General features: G+C 36.9%; 1 protein-coding gene across 2 annotated transcripts in view; it reads right to left on the bottom strand.

The window, feature by feature from the left end:
- Window positions 1–16,054, bottom strand: part of RALYL (RALY RNA binding protein like) — a 250,074-nt gene that overhangs the window by 131,000 nt on the left and 103,020 nt on the right. The window lies entirely within an intron of this gene.

The following is a 16,054-nucleotide window of genomic DNA, read 5'->3' as shown; positions in this document are numbered from 1 at the left end:
GAGCATAATTGCATGTCACTTTAGAAGGAAACAGAAAAAAAACATGCAAACGCCACAAGTATTTTATAGGAGTATGGCACATAAGACAAAAGTCTGTACTATATAAAATATTGTGTATTTAACCACTTAAGGACAATGGGCGGTCCCTAAACCCATTGAAAACAATGCATTTTGAGCCCGTACATGTACGTGCTTTGTCATTAAGGGGTTAATATATATATATATCTTGTGATAATACCTTTTTTATTGGACTAACAGAAATTTGGAATGACAAGCTTTTGGGAGCTTTTCTCCCTATCTCAAGAAAACATTTCTGAGCAAAATGACACATAGAATTCAATGTTGTGTGGCAGGGGAGGGGGAGGCTTGTCAGGGGAGGGGGGGTAATACGGCTACAACCTTTACTATATATAGATATATATATATATATATGTGTGTTAATGGTGGGGCATAGGCAACAATAAGATGTGATTTTAAATGCCCAAGCATAAGCAGTGAGTGTGTGTCCAGTAGATTGGGCTAATATAACAGAGGTAGAACACACACACACATTGAAAATAGTATTTGCATATGTTTGAAAATATTATAATATCATTTGAAACCTAGATTTGTTTTAGTATTTTAGAAAATGAGATTCATCAGTCCAGGGGTGTAGTGTAAAGATGAACATTTGTACTGCATCATATTGATTTATTTTTTTTAAGTGCACATGTAGGACATTTTCATCTGCCAAATACAATGCCTATCATTCTTATAATCAGTTGAATTGACAATCAAGGCCAAGTAGGGAACAAACTATCACAATAAAAGTCTTTTGTCCCTTTGTCCAGTAAATGTCAGCCAGAGCGTATTATCTCTTCTATCTTGTTAGATCCCATTGACTGTTGTTGAGGGAGCAGAAAAGGTTATACACAGTTCTTTGCCGCAATCAATGCATTGCCATCACAAACGAACATTTGAATAGAGGAGAACAAAGAGGAGAAAGAGCAAAAATTGCTAGTTCAACCAGAATACCACAGCTTCTTAACAGAATTAAAGAGCGCTATTTCTTATGGATGGTTCCGTGTCCCAGTTTTGTGAATCACGTGACGTGTCAGTTCGTGTAAACTGCATATTACATGGCCTACATTCCTTCTAAAGAAGAAGCAAAAACATAAAACAACTATTTCGTGTAAGCATTTCCAGGCATATTCATGATTTACTTTTATGCATCTTGACATTGTTGGAGGTAATTTTACAGAGAACATCAGATGGCCAGTGTTACTGAATTAAGAACATTGAAATTAATTAATCTTAGAATGCAATGAGGCTTAAGTTTTAGAATACCCTATAAAGTGACTGTTATTTTTTCTCATGCCTTCCAAAACTGAAGAAAATCAAATAAATTAAGCATTTTACATGTAATAAAACACAGCTAATCTACTAGAATGAAAAGTAGATATAATTTCTTTCCTTCTCGAAAGCACCCTTTAGTGATGCTTGCATACTTGAGTCTACTCAGAGCTATAGTTTAACCTTGGGTTTGCTTTACATTCTTTCCAAAATACTGGTAGTTTTTTATTTTTTTTTACATGTAAAAATATTTACAAAATAATACTGTTGGCCAGTACACTCTGCAGAACAAAAGGTTTTATAGAAAACTTACGCAACAAAAAAACAAAAATAGAGAGTGCAATTTAAGTGTATCTTAAGTGTGGAAGCACCTCTAGGGATTCCCATGCCTTATAACATATGTGTTTCCTAACAAAGAACGTTCTGCTCTAAGGAGAAAGAACCTTTCTTAAATTGGAGATAAGAATAGACAATCAAGTTTAAGGCAAAACATTTACATGTCCCCTGGAAGTTAATTTAGCAGTGATACAATTTGAGACCACTGTTATTACACTGTATATGAAGCTATCATTGCATTCCTTGTCTATGTATCTTCATATTCCATTTAGATTATTAAGTGTACTCCTGATTAGTTATTGTTGGTTGAAATAATGGTCGAATTCTCCTCAGAAAGAGTTTCCTTTAATTAGATCATGCGCATAATCGAGACAAGGCACACAACACACAAAAGTCGAAGCGTTGTCTAATTACACATTTGGATTACATGGTTTATATAGCATCGTATCTACTTCTAATAGCATGCATCATTATGATTGGTTACTTTTCAAGCAGGTTACACCTCTTTAAGCTGCATAATTAAGAATGGCCTAGACTTGACCCTTTGCACATATATATAGAACAACTTAGAGTAGACGTGTTGGCGGGAACTCGTCCATATATCATAGACTAGACATTCCCTGCTTTCTTATGTCTTTGTCAGCAATAATATTTACGATAACATAAACATTTTTCTAACAGTTATACTATTAGTTTCCCAAACTTTCAGTTCACGGAAGCTCCAAGTCAATCAACAAACAATACGACCCGCAATGTAGCTATAGATCAGTCACACAGCCAAAAATAAAATTTACATTGACTGCTATGATATTAAAATAAGCGGTGTTACTAGACCATTGTGGTAACAAACATCACCTTCCTTACAAATGTGATACCCGTAATAAATCAGCTACCTCTTTACATAGTGCGTGATATAAAGAGAGTCTCTTCTGTATTTATTAGTCAATATATTTTCAGTTTAAGGAAGTTACAGTAATGGACGATCAAACTAACTTTCCAGTCTGGGATATAATCAATCTTTAGCAATGAACACTGAGAAAATTACTGGATCTGGCATAATGGATTAAACTAACTACATAGCGATCATTCATTTTAATTAGCACTTACTTACATAAATAACGTCATATATCTAATAAATATTTATACCCACAAGACAAATGTATTAACAAGCTAGAGATCATAAATAGTCGTTTTTATGATGTGCTGTTACTTTGTTTTTGTGGTTTCAAATCACCTTAATGTTCTTTTTATCCATGGTATTGATTGCACGTTAAAATATAAAGTGGGTAATTCACAGTGTAGCTTAAAGGGGAGCTCCCATCAATGTTTTTATTATTAGCATCTGATTAAAAATACATTTTTGAAAATAATGTGCTGATTTCAGCACATTAGTTCCAGTTTTTGCATAATGTAATGTTTTTCAGACAGCGGCATATTGAGCATTTGTATTTCTGTTATCTTAGCCCAATCTACCAAACACTAAAGACTAATGAAAGTCTATGGAGAAATGGACTTCATTAGCATTGCCATAAAGAATCAGCTCAGTGTAGTGTCTGAGCAGGGGACATACCACATGACTGGCAATCATGGCAGCCTCCATGTATGTAGATATAAGGAGTTTATTGGCACAAAATGGGGTAAGACCAGGTTTTTGTTATTGCTGTAATACATTACTGCATACATCACTGAATTTATATCAGGGAGAAAAAAATGTTTTTTTTTTTCATGAGACTCCGTTCCTACAGACGCGCGTCTTTATTGCACCTAATAATTCAGCTGTCCACCACTCAGGAGTGCTGAACATTTGAGTTCCCTGATATTCTCTTCTTATTTTATGTAACATTATTATATGAGATAGAAAGTATACGTATGAAACCAACATAACCTATATTAACCGGGCTTGAGGTAAAACTGCTGGGCACTGAAAATCCAGCAGGTTTGTCCCTTTAAAAAAAAAAGTGAAGTAGTGTAAAAAAAGCTTTTTGCATTAGAGGTCACTGTTCCAAACACTGAGCAGGAATAATTTAGGTCTGAGAAGTCAGGGTGATATAGTTCAATGGCTGGTGCACAGAAATCCACTGGGAGTAAATCCTCAGAAAAATTCCAGTTGAAAGACCCAACTGTAATATTTATACATCTCTCGGCAATGGTCTAGATTGCATGAATATCTCGGAAACGAATCACTTCACAAAGACAGGTTTAGCATATTTAACTGTAATTACTCTTGCAGTTAACATAGTTTATTCTGTATCAGCTTGTTCCTGGCTTTAAATGCATGCGCAGAGGTCATGCAGAGCGTGAACATGTGTGATGAAAATATTAACTGGGCAGTACTGACATTCAGCAAGCATTTGCAAATTGTAATATGTAAACTCTTTCCTTGGGTAATATTAGATACATAGCACCAAACACTGGAAAATGTAGTGCATCACATAACAATTCGGATTTACAGAAACCAAACGTGAGAAGGGCTCTGATGAGTTTACTGTCTGGATAATATATAGTGGCTTTATAGGACTCTCTTTCAGTGAATGGTTGGAAAAAGGGAGATAGATATTTGAAGGCTAATCTGAATTTAACAACAGCGATATATATATCCATCGCCAAAACTGAATCTTGTGAAGCAAAAGGAAATGTTTTCCCTTACGAAAAAATTACTGCAGTTTTTCTGAAGTAATACTGCAGTTTTTTGGACATGAAAAAACTGCAATACTGCACTTTTACTGCAGTATTACTGCACATTTACTGCAGTTTTACTGCATTTGTACTTCACTGTACTGCAGTTTTACTGCAGTTATTTTTGTACGGAAGAACAAATGCAATAAAGCTGCAGTACATTGAAGTACAACTGTAGGTTTGCAATATAAAAAGTGTGGTAAATGTGCAGTAAAACTGCAGTACAGTGAAGTACAAATGCAGTAAAACTGCAGTAAATGTGCAGTAATACTGCAGTAAGAGTGCAGTATTGCAGTTTTTTCATGTCCAAAAAACTGCAGTATTACTTCAGAAAACATAATTTTTTGTAAGGGTTGTCTTTTTTCTTAATATTGAGACAAGAAAGGAATCTGAGATGTTAAAAAAACCCCAAAGAACATCGGCAACTAACATCTACAAACATTCTTCTGATGTAACTGTAATATATTATTTGGAACAGATGTATTCTTTGAGAAGAAACCCCTGATATATTGGTGAAGAGAATAACAGTTTCTGGAAGATAAGGACTAATAAGCATCACTGACCTTAATTTTCAGAAACATATCTTTTGGTTCACTTACTTCTGAGATGACAGATACCATGTTTAATCCAACATCAAATGTTATTTGTAACATCAAATATGTAAAATGGTTTTTTGTTAAGTGGAAAACCAGCATTATTTATGAATAAATAATATACAGTAAATTGAATACAGAAAGGCAGGTCTCTTGAGTTCTTTTTTTTAAATAGAATTGTGTTTATCGGTTTATTTGTATTTCATGTATGTAACTGATTATAATTCAATTACACAAATTAATCAATCTAAATACAAGATGGTATGGTGTATTTCAAAGTTTGAACTAATCCAGATTGTATTTGTCTAGCCAATCCGTGCACAGGTTTTATGTCAAATATACATATAATATTAAAATGTATATTAAAGATACAAAAACAAATTTTCATTTTTGTTTAAAATATGTGGTATTTTAGCTTAGAAAAGTAGCTAAGGGTTAATCCTTCATTTAACTGACTAGACCCAATTAAATGTTGCTAAAACAACCTGCATGTTCATTAAAATGCGAGTTGATTGTGAGTGTGTGTGTGAGTGCCTGCTACTTTCAATTTTGCTAGTATCAGATGAGGGCATACAAGGTGCACACTATATGAATGAATAATCACTATTTCACAGTGTCTTTTTAATATTCACTTAATCTTATAACTAAATGTAAAGAACCCTGCCTTATCATTCTGCTCCTCTCCATACAAGATATCTATCCTGTCTAAATTATATCTACCTTCTCTCATTGTCATTGATTTGCCACCTGGAAGCCCACTGGAGCTCATAATACTTTGTTGTTGATGCTGAACACAGCATACTGTGACAGAGCCAGGGCCGGCCTTTGGGGTGTGCGACCTGTGCGACCGCACAGGGCGCCACACTCCAGGGGGCGCCGCCGCGGGGTCCGCCGCAGCGCGGTCCGACGCCACTGCCGCCGCGGGGTCCGCCGCAGCGGGGTCCGCCGCAGCGCGGTCCGACGCCCCTGCCGCCGCGGGGTCCGCTGCCCCCAGTATGGGGGCACCCGGCACCCCTCCAGAGACGGACAGTAATGTCCGCCGCTGGAGGAGCAGGCTCGCAAGGGAGCAGTATCGGAGGTCTTTAACAGACCTCCGATACCGTTCCCTTGTGATCCCCGCGGCAACAGCTGCTGTGCGCCGGGGTTTGCTGTCAGATCCTGGCGCACAGCACTGAAGCCGCGCCCACCGGTCTCCGTGCCCCCTGACCCGGAAGAAGAGAAGACAGAAGACCTAAGAAGAAGAGCGAAGAGGAGGCAAAGAAACTGAAAGAGGAAAGGTAGGAAAGCATAGAGTGAGAGTGGATTGGTGTATATGTGTGGTTTGGTATATATGTGTGGTTTGGTATATATGTGTGGTTTGGTATATATGTGTGGTTTGGTATATGTGTGGATTGGTGTATATGTGTGGTTTGGTGTATATGTGTGGATTGGTGTATATGTGTGGATTGGTATATATGTGTGGATTGGTGTATATGTGTGGATTGGTGTATATGTGTGGATTGGTATGTGTGTGGATTGGTGTATATGTGTGGATTGGTATGCGTGTGGATTGGTATATATGTGTGGATTGGTATATATGTGTGGATTGGTGTATACGTGTGTGGATTGGTATGCGTGTGGATTGGTGTATATGTGTGGATTGGTGTATATGTGTGGATTGGTGTATATGTGTGGATTGGTGTATATGTGTGGATTGGTATATATGTGTGGATTGGTGTATATGTGTGGATTGGTATATGTGTGGATTGGTGTAAATGTGTGGATTGGTATGTGTGTGTGGATTGGTGTATATATGTGGATTGGTGTATATGTGTGGAGTGGATTGGTGTATATGTGTGGATTGGTGTATATGTGTGGATTGGTGTATATGTGTGGATTGGTGTATATGTGTGGATTGGTGTATATGTGTGGATTGGTGTATATGTGTAAAGTGGATTGGTGTATGTGTGTGGATTGGTGTATATGTGTGTGTGGATTGGTATATATGTGTGGATTGGTGTATATGTGTGGATTGGTGTAAATGTGTGGATTGGTATGTGTGTGTGGATTGGTATGTGTGTGTGGATTGGTGTATATATGTGGATTGGTGTATATGTGTGGAGTGGATTGGTGTATATGTGTGGATTGGTGTATGTGTGTGGATTGGTGTATATGTGTGGAGTGGATTGGTGTATATGTGTGGATTGGTATATGTGTGTGGATTGGTGTATGTGTGTGTGGATTGGTATATGTGTGGATTGGTGTATGTGTGTGGATTGGTAAGGGTGTGAGAGTGATGGGTGTTATGCTGTACCATTTCCAATGTATTTTTCATTATATAATTATGCTCTAAAAGTACATCATAACTCCCATCACTCTATACTGTTCCATACAGTGGCAGAGCTGGGAGGCAGAGGCCTTGCACCCCCACCGCAGGACTCCTGAAAGGTAAGTGAACTTCAAAGAGGGAGAGGGTAGATAGTTAGGAGGGGGTAGATAGGGAGAATGGAGTGAGACGGGGTACATAGGGCAATCATACTCCTATCATGCCAAGTAGTCTACGAGTACATCCTGGAATCTGCGGGCATGATAAGAATGTGATTGCTGTTAATCATATATATATATATATATATATATATATATATATATATATATATAAATATTGTTATTTAATTGTTTTGTTATGTGTTATGGTGGGGGGGGGGTCATATTCGGTTTCGGACAGGTAAATGCTGCACTTTTGGTTTCAGTCCAGAATTCGTTTCGGTGCATCCCTACTACTAAGCCAGACAATGAAGTGGTAGGCCTACACCACATCAATGTTTGGCGTAGTATATAGTGATTGGGGTTTTGTTACAAGTTTTGATTCCTTTCTTTTTTTGGGATGGGGGGGGCGCCAGACGAGTAGTCCGCACAGGGCGCCAGAACACCTAAGGCCGGCTCTGGACAGAGCAACACCTAAGTTTGGAGGTTGCATATTTCCAAAAATTCAAATTGCAGCCTAATTTCCAGAAATACGCAGCCTCTTGAAATGGGTGTCTGGCATGGTCTGTGTGCAAGAGAGGACACTGAAGCAACGTGAAGACTAAAGAATCAGCAATACAGGGTACTTCAGCACGTTAGACAACGTACCAATAAAAAAAATAGTGGGGGTTCCCTTTTAAGTATGGCGTGGTAAATTTCAAAATAGAGTAAATTGTTCCTATCAGTTACTATAGTTTATTTGGTATTGAACTTATTGCCATCAAATTTAACACAAACGTCTAGAAATGTTACATTTGTTGTATTGCATGTCGGGGTATACTTAATGTTGGATTCTGGATCATTAACAACACAGAGAGTTTATTAGAATATGAAAAATATACCATTTAAATGCAAAACTTAAATTCAATGACGTAAATAAGTTTAATTAGGTGCAAAATATAATAACCTCATTCCATACTAGTATCGCAGTATTAGCAATAGTAATGTTAGAACAAAAATAACAGAACAATAAGTCTTTGTTATGCCACTGTGATGGGTACCAGATTGACATTTTTAATCAAAAATCTTTTATTGCCTGGAGACATTTGAAGATATAAACAAAGCCACTGACTTTGTGCAATTTTATTTACATCAATTTAAGGCAAATTTGATTTAGACACTGTATTTCATCCTCTGAAGTTCTTCCAACCACATTTTCTTTCATATAGATATATATATGATTTAGGTAATATAATATAAATCCCCTTAGAAAAGGTAGGGAACAAAAAGTGAATAAATGGTTGAAAGCTGTAATAAATCACTTAAGGTTGAACTAAATAAATTGAGAAGGCTGAAAAGGATTGTAGGGGTGTAAGAAATGTACAGTTAATAATTTACAGACGAGTAAAAAAAAAATCTTTATAGAGCGTGATGTTTGCATTTAAAAATCTAAAATCTAACCATTTTGTTGATTGATGTGGCATTCCACCTTTGGGATGCCATTGTGAAAATAAACAGTTTCATTTGGGTGTCTAGAGTGAACATGAATGTTTATGTTTTCTAACAATGAATAAGAAAACAAATGCAAATTTAATTTTGCATAAATCATATTAAATAATCTCCTTAAACTGTATTTTTTGTAAAAAAGGTCAGTTTATTTCAAATATCTAAAAAAGTTCTTCTTCAATGAAGTTGGCCTTTGTGTTGTGCTAAGCCTGGTCACTACATTGCAAAGCATCGGGAGTACATGTGCAAAACATATTCAGCTCACTTCATCATATTTCTGTTAAGAACATGGCTTAAGGTAGGTGTATAAGCATGTTTCTGCCTGCAAATAAAGACGTACAGTCCCTCTTAGCAACCCAAATCCTTCTATCCCCTTTTCTTCTACTTATGTCCCTCTAGGAACTCTAGAGTGTTTAAAGGATAGCCACATCTCGCAGTTTATTTGAAAACAAATGACATAAAAAACAAATTACATCACTTTTCTACAGTTACCTTCCTTTGCGAGGCAATTTTCCCAACGTCATACCAACTTTTTAATGCCATAAAAATGTTTGTGGTTGAACGGGAGCCACTGATGCACTAGTCAAATGACATGCTAAGACACGACCAATTACTACTCCTCCAGCCTTCACCGTTTCCAACGAAAATATAAAAATGCGGAAACTTTTTGAACGTCCCTCGTAAAAAACGCCTCTAGCTACACCTTAAAAGTGTTCCCCTTTGGCTATTGAAATGTTGGATGGTATACAGCGTGCCTAAAAATAGACATTTTTTATCCTTTCTCAGAAACTTGGGAGAAGCAACTTTAGAATGATAGATCAATCCCTATATACACACACACATATATATATGATGTTCTTTATGGTAAAGGCCATTACAAACTTAGGACAGAGCGAACTAAAGTGGTCTAGGGCTATGTGGACACAAGATGACATCTGTTCTATCCAACTGGCATATATTCAAGAAGCCATTATATAATAAATTTCCAAGGATATAATTTATTAAGGATATAATAAATAATTAATTATAAATAAATAATAAAAGAGTATAACAATAACACAAGAGCAAAACAAATATTGTTGCCATCAAAATATCTGAAGTTATTCCAAAGGGAACAGCCATTTACATTAGCTTTAAATGTTATGTTTTAAGCAAATGACAGCTTATTATTTGACCAATGATAGCTTAGAAGCAAAAAAGTCCACGGTTAGTTTATTTTCTTTGGAAAACATCCGTGTAACAATATTTCATTTTCACCCATTAATTTTTTGTGTTGACTAGATGATTCACGTAAGTTTTCTAGCTGTTTTTCCTGATTTACCATGAAACTCGGATTATTTGGAAAGAAATGCTGCAAATATAATAACATGACCTTTTTCAAAACCACAAGCGTGAAAGTATTGAAATAGCAAAGTTACATGTGCTGTTACCATTCTATTCCCAGATGACTTACTGAGCTAACCTTTCCCTGTTGAAATCAGCTTTGGCTAACAGCTCATTTCACTATAAAACTGGCATTTTCCCCAGCAAATATTCCATTACTGAACCCTGTGGTTAAACTAGCGGAGTGGGCAATAATCCAATTAGTCAGGAAGCATATAGAGTCATTCTTCATTCTACTTTAGTCACTCACAATACAAGACATCTCACAGATACACTCTGTGTTCTATCAGAACCTTTAATTGCATGAAATAAATGAATCACCAGCTGTAAGACAGCTGAAAGAATATTTAGTGGCAAGATCCTATTTCTTCTCATCCCTTCTGACACTAGACCATTACGCTAATCTTTTTCCCCAATAAAAACACAAAGTTTAAAAGCATAGTTTACATAAAATGTAGATTATTTCAGATACTTGTGCACAGCTATAAAAGACAGAGACAAATATGTGGTCTTTTGTTATTAACATAATACACGTTCTTCTATTTAAGCTATACGCTGGCACTACTATGTCACACAATGATGTCACATAGTGTGAGGGGGAGCCACACATGGCGTTAGATGTCCTTTAGTGTCCCTGCATAGATTCTTGACAACTGGAGTGCTGTTTTAATGATGTCATATCCCAGTGCTTAGCAGTAAGGATGGCGGCATTTAAGGGCAGGCTGGTCACGCCAAAGATTAATACATCACTGCTTGTTAAATCATCAACAGTAGATTAGATTATGCAATGTGCTTCTTGAGATAATTTACAGTGGATGCCTAGAATTATTTTCATATCTGTCTCTCATCCTATATAATTTGTGTAAGTAGATGGTACCCCCATTAACCGACATTAATATGAGTGACTTCTTACATATATTAAACATTACATAAAATCAGCTATCTTTTTAAATGGAAATGTTTTTATTCAGATCTGAATCACAGTACATAAAAATACAGTCCGAACAACAGAAAAAAGACTAAAATAAAAGGGCATACACTATAAGATTGTGTTAGATGCAAACAATAAGCACACCCCTGTAAATGAAGTGGATAGTCAGGTGTGTGATGTGAGTGTAAATGGACATTGCATGCAGTCATAAAGATGAAGATAGTATTTGGCATTGAATACGGTGTATGAATCACATATTCTGAATCCGGATCAGGTGAAATATGAAGGGCGAAGTGAAGATCAGATCTGAGTAGTTTTCTCAGTATTTTGTCAAGAAAACAAAAAGTAAAATTAACCACACAATGAGGTGTTCCAAAATATCGGGAACCCACAGTGAGGCATTAAGAACATTCATGGAGAATCTGAAAAGAAAAGATACAAGCGTCATCAAACTCGTACACACTTCCCAGGCATCGGCCAGACGCAGCTGCTCTACTCTCAATCGTAATTCCAGTATCTGGACTCGACAAGTCTAGCAACAAAATTATGCAGATACCGGGCTATTGAGCCATTGGGGCCAAGCTTTCGAATATTGACTAAGGGTATGAGATGAACAATGTGACATTTCTTCCAAAACCCTGTGTCTCTCTAGGGTTTTCAGAACTTCAGATATAGTCAGTGGAATTTGCTCCATTATAAGACGACCCTGATTATAAGATGAAAATCTGAATATTAATTTATGAAAAAAAGAAAAAGCCTGAATATAAGACGCCCCTATAGGAAAAAAGTTTTACCAGTAAATTTTAATTCATGTAAACTATGTGAACAATTTTTTTTAATAAAAGCTATGATTGAGAAAAATATTTTGTTTTTATTTCCTTTTTTTTCAACCTGCCCCCCCAGTTATGCACATCTGCCCCCAAGCTTGTCACTCTGCCCCAGAAATGCCTTAAACCCCCTATATGCCACTGTTCCCCATGATATGCCTTTTAACCCTCTAAATGCCACTGTGCCCCATGATATGCCTTTTAACCCTCTATATGTCACTGTGCCCCATGATATGCCTTTTGACCCCCTATGTGCCACTCTGCCTCCAGAATTGCCTTATACCCCTATATGCCACTCTGGCATTTAGGGGGTTAAAAGGCATATTATGGGGCAGAGTGGCATATAGGGAGGTATAAGGCATTTCAGGTGGCAGAGTGGCGTATAGAGGGTTAAAAGGCATTTCTGAAGGCAGATTGGCATTAAGGGGGTTAAAAGGCATTTCATAGAGCACTCTGCCTCCAGAAATGCCTTATGCCCCCCATTTAACACTCCCTCCCCCTCCCTCCTCCAAACTTACCAGTGCTTCTGAGTCCCCGGTGCTTAGTCCGTCTAGAGCTCTACGTGATTTGCATAGACAACTTCCGCTGCAGCCGGGAGGAGGTGCGGTTAGCAGCGGGGGTTGTCTGCGTCCACTGCGCAGACCTTCCCCGGCTGTCAGAGTTCCCCGGCCGCCCCGGTGTGGGGAACTCTGATCTCTGACAGCCGGGGAAGTTTGTGAAAGTTTGCTAATTTTATGGTTGTTACGATCCTTAACGTGAGATGGCCTGGAGGCCGCCATAGTGTGGCGAAGTTTTCTAGCTAAAAGTGTATCTGACTTGTTATCCTTTGCATTACATTTTTGTTTGTTTCAGTAACATATAAGCAGTGTGTTGTGAGTTGATTTAAGACTAGGAAGGACCCTGTGCATTGTTTATAAACATAGGACGCTAGGTTAATTAACCTGCCACGAATTACCCCTTTGTGGGCATTCCAGAGTCTCTATAGGAGTATCGGGATTTTGGTTGTCCTGGAAATAATGTGTGAGATTAAATCAGCTATCTTTAAACTGATATAGGTGTTAAATAAAATAGCTACCTAGATAAATAATTTAAATATAAACATTCAGCTAAAAACTATTTGACATATAATTTTAGGTATATAATAATAATAATATACTAATAATAAGTAATTGGGCTTTGCCTTGCTATTAATTATTTTTGATAAGACCTTAAAAAGCTAACCTAATAAACAATGACAAAGTGATTACAGCTGGAGGAGATAGATAAAATCTCATTAGATTAAATTTGCTTGCATTGTTTTACCTCTGAAGCATATAAATGAAAGTTAGATTACAAATGATTTTTAATTAACATGTAATGAGGAAAAGCATTGAAAAATATAGTTTTTAGTGATTCAGTGTGAAAATATTTACAAATCTGTATATGTACGTACAGTATATACAGACTATCATAGTCAAGTATGATCTTTACATTAGACGTGTGCATTCGTATTCGGCCGAACATGAAAATGAACACGAAGGGTAGAAAGTATGCCAGGAAGAATAAAGGCAGTTCTGAAGGCAAAAGGGGGTCCAACCCGGTACTAGCAAGGTGTACCTAATAAAGTGGCCAGAGAGTATAAATTCTGATTCCTAATTATATATACCCTTTTTTCCATTTTGATTTTTTAAAATATCTCTATTATAATTTAAAAGTAAAAATAGCAAGCCCCATTCTAAATCAAAACGACACCGACAAATGGATCACATGATTTCTGATCAGTTATGACGACAATTTCATATATTGGAGAAACATAAGGTATATGAGGAATCACTTTATCGTTAACCCATTGGGCAACGCTTATAATTTAAAATGCTGTAAAACTCATGATAACTTCTAGAATATAAATCCTGGCCAATTCACTGTACTTACTAAGTAGTCTGTGTATGTCCTGACATAATGCTTCATATACCACGCCATCCCTGTCAGAGATGTATTTTCCAATTAGTGTTTTTTTTATTTGATAGAATTATCATCTTTCTTGAGTTTTAATATCTATTTGGTTAAGTAGTGAATGCTGCCCAGATGCTTTTGCATGATCATAAAAATAAATGCAATTAGACTTTATTGTCATTATGTAACACTTATCTGTTGTCCCCGAAATCACTTCCAGCACCAGTTGTCCCCGAAATCACTTCCAGCACCAGCCAGCATGCACACTTTGGAACCCTATGTGTACCCAATAAGTAGACACAACTACCTTGAATTGAGTACAGCAGGAATGAACATTTTATTGTTGTAAAACATAGCCTCATATATCCACAGATCTGCATTAATATAGCTAAACAGTTACATGTATACAACCCAACCTTCAATTCCCCTGGCAGCAATCCTATTAATGGGATTAGTTACACAATGGAGTTCCTACTGGCGCTATCTTTGTTTGACAGCCAGGCTGGAGCCATCTCTGAGTACCTTGGGGCCCTCTATGACAGGTCATTCTGTCACACACATAAATTATGTTTTTAAACAGTATTTTACTTAATTAATTTATCTATCTGACCCCTATGTGAATTAAGTGAAAAATGTATGTTTTTTGCTGATCAATGGCCTGTTTCAAATCAAACTTTTGGGGGTGGAATCTATAAAAAGACCACTAAAAATGCTAAAGTGAAAGCTAATGGAAACATCTGCACATCTGCATCTACAGCAGTGTCACCAAAACACTTAGTGAATGTTAAATTCATACATTTTAGTCAGATTTTCTAAACAATCTAATATAATGCCACAAAAAAGGAAGGGAGCTACTAAAGAATCACTCACAGAATTTGCTCAAAATATTCAAATAATTGAATTAATTTTAAGTGCAAACAATCAACATTTAGTCCACACGGTGGACCTTTTCAAGACAACTACAAATATGATAAATTGCTTATATACACAAAAATACTCCTACCCAGGGGTGTAACTAGAAATCACAGGGCCCTGGTGAAAACATTGCCCTGGGGACCCCTAACTTCACCAAGCTACATGTTCCACAGTGCCACCTTTGCCCTAAGCAGCTTGTGGGTACCACATTTGCCCAAAACAGCTCACACACACTTACACTTAGATGCTCACACACTTACCCATTTAAACTCACTCACACTTATACATACACATTCATGCTCATATACACGTTTACATAGACATCCATGCTCACATACACTTATACACAGACATTCATGCACATATACACTTGTACATAGACATCCAATCTCATACACACTTATACATAGACATCCAATCTCATACACACTTATACATAGACATTCATGCTCACACATATTTACACATAGACATCAATGCTCACATACACTTATACATATACATTCATGCTCACATACACTTATACACATATATTCATGCTCACATACTTATACATAGACTTTCATGCTCAAACACACTTATACATAGACATTCATGCTCAGATACACTTATGCATAGACATCCATGATAACATACATACAAACATACATGCATTCCCCCTCCCACCCGCACCCGCTTAACTCTTACCTCTCCTGCAGCTTTCTGTCTGGCTGCTCATATACTGTGCGAGCAGGTTTCACCTGGGGGTCACATGACATAATATAAATTTCTAACCTATTTTGAACCAACAGGGGGAGACAGGAACAAGTGGTTGTTATGCCACACAACTATTACCTATAATTACATATGCATGAAAAGGACACTGCCTAATCGGCGGTGATCAAGAAATGTTGAGAAATACTCTGTAAACCTCCCACTTTCAGGTAACTACAGTAATCTTATATATAAAAAAAAAAAAGATAGAAAATCAAAGCCTGCCAGAAGTGGCACATATTCCAAAAAGATTCCACCACCTAATTAAGTTTAAACCAACATGTTGCATATTGCATCACATTACATTTATTTATATAGAGCTGGCAGATTCAGCAACACTGTTACAGTCAGTAGAACAATTTAGAAACACATACAATAACAAACTGGTGCAAAGGAGAAGAGGACCCTGCTCTAGTTGGGACTTCCTT

This window comes from Spea bombifrons, chromosome 5 (genome assembly GCF_027358695.1).
Source record: "Spea bombifrons isolate aSpeBom1 chromosome 5, aSpeBom1.2.pri, whole genome shotgun sequence".
Lineage (NCBI taxonomy): Eukaryota > Metazoa > Chordata > Amphibia > Anura > Pelobatidae > Spea > Spea bombifrons.
Note: the sequence above shows the minus strand (reverse complement) of the source record. Positions and strands in the feature narration are given on the sequence as shown.